The following is a 5,000-nucleotide window of genomic DNA, read 5'->3' on the forward strand; positions in this document are numbered from 1 at the left end:
GTGTTTTTAACTGCAAAACAATGTGTATTATTATTATTATTATTTTTTTTTTTTGCTCTATCACAGTCCTCTAATTCGACTGGGTGGTATTTATAGTGTGGGGTTCCGGGTTGCATCCTGCCTCCTTAGGAGTCCATCACTTTTCTTACTATGTGTCCGTTTCTAGATCACACACTTCTGCATGATACCTGGAGCTACTTCAGCCTCTAGTTTTTCTAGATTCCTTTTCAGGGATCTTGGGATCGTGCCTAGCTCTCCTATGATTATGGGTACGATTTCCACTGCATATCCATATCCTTCTTATTTCTATTTTCAGATCTTGATACTTATCCATTTTTTCCCTCTCTTTCTCTTCAACTCTGGTGTCCCATGGTATTGCGGCATCAATGAGTGATACTTTCTTCTTTGATTTTTGTCAATCAACTCACGTCTGGGTCTATTTTGCACGTATCACCCTATCCGTTCTGATACCATAGTCCCAGAGGATCTTTGCCTGATCGTTTTCTATCACTCCCTCCTCAGGTTGGTGCTCGTACCACTTATTACTGCAAGGTAGCTGATGTTTCTTGCACAGGCTCCAGTGAGGGTCTTTTGCCACTGACATCATTGCCTCTTTTTGTACTGGTTCTGTGCAAGTGCCGGGCATTCACTTGCTATGTGGTTTTATGGTTTCATTTTTCGTATTGCACTTCCTACATATGGGAGAGATGTTATTCCGTCTATCGTACTTTGAACATATCTGGTTCTTAGGGCCTGATCTTGTGCCGCTGTTGTCATTCCTTCAGTTCCTTCTTTAGCTCTCCCCTCTGTAGCCATTGCCAATTGTCATCGCTGGCTAGTTCTTTAGTCTGTCTCATGTATTTGTCCCGTGCATTGGTTTGTTGTGCCAGTCCTCTGTTCTCTCTGTCTTTCTCCTGTCTCTGTAATATTTCTGGGTCTTCGTCTACTTTTATTAGTCCTTCTTCCCATGCACTCTTTAGCCACTCGTCTTCACTGGTTTTTGCAAGATATTGCCCCCGCCAGTTGCTCTGTTTTTCAATGTTGACGCAGTCCTCTATACTTAGTAGTCCTCTCCCTCCTTCCTTTCGTGTTATGTATAGTCTGTCCGTATTTGCTCTTGGGTGTAGTGCTTTGTGTATTGGTCCATTTGTTTCCTTTGGTTTCTGATCTATGCTGCGGAGTTCTGCCTTCGTCCATTCCACTATTCCTGCGCTGTATCTGATTACTGGCACTGCCCATGTGTTTATGGCTTTTATCATATTTCCTCCATTGAGTTTTGACTTGAGTATCGCCTTGAGTCTCTGCATATATTCTTTCCTGATCGTGTCCTTCATCTCTTGGTGTTTTTATATCCTCCTTCCTTTTATTCCCAGGTATTGTATCCTGTCTCATCTATGTGTTTGATGTTGCTCCCATCTGGTAGCTTTATCCCTTCAGTTCTCGTTACTTTTGCCTTTTTGTATGTTGACTAAGGCGCATTTTTCTATTCCAAACTCCATTCTGATGTCCCCAGATACAATCCTTACAGTCTGGATTAGGGTATCTATTTCCTTGATGCTCTTACCATACAGCTTGATGTCGTCCATGAACATCAGATGGTTGATTTTGTTGCCTCTTTTCTTGAGTTGGTACCCGGCACCATCTTCTGTAGTACTTTTGTCATGGGAATCATGGCTACTACGAAGAGTAGTGGGGTATAGTGAGTCGCCCTGGAAGACCCTCCCTCTCCTGATATTAACCTCTGCTAGTCTTATTCCAGAGCTTGTAAGTATTGTATTCCAGTTGCGCATTGTAATTTTTGAGGAAGCTGATGGTATTTTTCCTCTGCCCCATATATTTTTCAGGCATTCTATTAGCCATGTGTGTGGTATCATGTCGAAGGCTTTCTTATAGTCTATCCATGCCATGCTTAGGTTGGTTTTCCTTCTCCTACTGTTCTTCATTACCATTTTGTCTATCAGGAGCTGGTCTTTTGTGCCCCTACACTTCCTTCTGCAGCCTTTCTTTTGTGGTAGGGGATGGTGTTGTCTCCTCTAGGTAGTTTGTATAGCCTTTCGCTGATGATACCTGTTAGTAACTTCCACATTATTGGTAGGCAGTGATAGGCCTGTAGTTACTAGCTATATTTCCCTTACTCTTGTCTTTTTGTACTAAGGATGGTTCTTCCTGTGGTCATCCATTTGGGTGCTTGGTGATTTGAGATACAATGCTGGAGTTGTTCTGCTATTCGTGGGTGTAGGGCCTTGAAGTTTTTGAGCCAGTATCCATGGACTTCATCGGGACCTGGGGTTTTCCAGTTTGGCATTTTCTTTAGTTGGTGTCTGACTGTGTCTGTCGTGATCTCTGTGAATCTTTGTTTTATTCTCCCTGTTTCTTCTTCCTTGACTTCCTGGAGCCATGTTGCATGTTTGTTGTGTGATACCGGATTGCTCCATATGTTTTCCCAGAGTCTCTTACTTGGTTCGGCTTCAGGAATTTCTGGGTGGTTGTCTTCCCCTCTTAGTTGGCTGTATAGTCTTTTTCTGTTGGTTCCGAATAGTTTGTTCTGTTGGTATCCCTTATTCCTGTTCATGTACCGTTGGATCTTGTGTGCTTTGGCCTTAAGCCTCTGTTTTACATCTTCTATTGTGTTGTTTAGTCCCCTCTCTTGTACTTTGTAGTTTCTCGTTGAGTTCCTCCTTTGTTTTCCTTGCTTCTTAGCCTTTTTTCTGCCATCTCTTTCAGTTTACTCAAGTCGATCTCATCACCATGATTTGCTTTTCCAGGCGCCTTTTCCAAGGAGGTTGCTGTTTTGGTTTCTGTTGGGTTGGTTGTGACGGTGGTGTTGGTGTTCGAATCCCATCAGTTTCTGCTACTAATCTTGCTCCTGCATATGTCAAGTTATTTGTTTCTGTGATACTGGTGGTGTGTATTAGGCCCATTATTTCATTGACCTCACTTGTTTTCTCCCTTAATTTCTTGGTGTTGTAGGCTTTCATGGTGGGGATCTTTGTTCTCTCTGTATCTGGCTCCATCCATTGTCTAATCTTTTCTACCCATTCCGTCCTCTCTGTTACTTCGTCGGTGTTTCTTCGTGTGTCGTTGTTTGATACTTCATCCTCCCTGTCGTCTTCTGTGGCTCGTCTCTCAGTTCGTCTTCGTGTAATTCGTTGTCGTGTGACATTTCCCTTTCCAGTTCTTCTCTTTCTGTTTGGGAGAGCCAGTTCTTTTTCTTTATGTTCCTTACTTGATCTGCCAGCCTCTGCTCTGTTTGGGGGGTGTTATTCCTCTCATTCCAGTATGTTGATCAATCTTCTTCTATATCCTCTCTCCGTCGGGTTGCTTCTGATGTAGCATCTCCATATTTTATCCTTATTTTTCTTCTCTTGCTCCATTTCTTCCTTTTTGCCTCTGTAGCTCCAATCTCAGGCTGTTGATTACTTTCGTTGTGTGATCAGTTTGCTGGATGACGACCTCCAAGTACCTGACCGTCTTCCCCTTCAATTGGGTTGAATACCTGGTTGCCGGACGAAGCTCCTCTGTTGCCAGAGGTTCCTTTATTACGTCGTTGTCGTTTATTCCTTCATTTCTTTCCATCATTGCTGAGTTTTTGCTATTTAACCCATAGCTGGACCCTACCCCATCAGGGATGGATGGTACTCATTTACAGCTGAGTAGACTGAGGAAATTATGGTAAAGATCCTTTCCCAAGGAATCAACGCCGAGGAGAGCGGTCACCCATCCAACGACTGACCAGCCCCAATGTTGCTTAACTTGACTTAAGTCTATTGAAGACCTAACCAACTCCTCCACGGCGCCACATTATTATTATTATTATTATTATTATTATTATTATTATATTATTATTATTATTATTATTATTATTATTATTATTATTATTTGACAAGGAAAGTCACTGTGAAATTAATTATTTTTACTATTCCCTTGACAGAATCGGCCATCCAGACTACTTCTACGGCCAATCAGTAGTTTTTTCCATCTGCAAACAGTGACACCGTCGTCGTAGGTTTTAGAACTGAACACCTATGGACAGTTATCAATTACACCAGTTCTCTTACGAAGGAAAACAAATCCTAGAAAGAGAGTTGGAACATTTCAATGGACTCACAGTGGCTGCCCCTTCCATAAGAACCAAGGTGAGCTCTGACCATATAATGCGATTTCCTTCTGTTGAAAAAGAAGGGAAAGAACTTCACAAGATTTAATTAAACTATACAATTTAATATAACTGCACTGCCAATTACACCACACACACACACACACACACATACACACACACACACACACATATATATATATATATATATGATATATATATAAATATATCTAGTATATATATATATATTTAATATTATATTATATCTTATATATTATATATATATATAATTATATTATATATCAATATATATATATAGATATATATATATATATATATATATATGGTATCATATATATATATATATATAATAATATTATATATATATCTATATATATATATATATACATATTATAATGATATAATATCTCTACAGATAGATATATATATATTATCTATATTATATATTATTATTATTATATCTATAATAGTATCTATATATCTATATATATATTTAATAATATCTATATATATATACTATATAATATTATATATTATAATATATCTATCTATGATATATCTATCTATACTATATATTATAGATTTTATATATCTATATATATTACTCATCTCTTATATTATTCTCTATCTCTTAAATTAATATATTATACTATTAATAATATATATCTGTAAATATATTTTTGGGGGTTATCTCCCAAAAATAAATATTATCGAATACTCTTTCTATATATATTATTAAGATACTATATATACAATATATATATCTATCTATTTTAATATTATATATATATATATAATTTCTATAATTTATATATTATCTATACCATATCTATAGCAGTCTATCTATAGATAGATATTAGTATATAGATATAGTATATATTAT

The 5,000-nt window shown here is 37.6% G+C and overlaps 1 protein-coding gene across 1 annotated transcript in view; it reads left to right on the forward strand.

The window, feature by feature from the left end:
• Nucleotides 1-5,000, forward strand: part of LOC135209797 (putative neural-cadherin 2) — a 331,667-nt gene that overhangs the window by 91,643 nt on the left and 235,024 nt on the right.

Source organism: Macrobrachium nipponense, chromosome 38, assembly GCF_015104395.2.
Source record: "Macrobrachium nipponense isolate FS-2020 chromosome 38, ASM1510439v2, whole genome shotgun sequence".
Lineage (NCBI taxonomy): Eukaryota > Metazoa > Arthropoda > Malacostraca > Decapoda > Palaemonidae > Macrobrachium > Macrobrachium nipponense.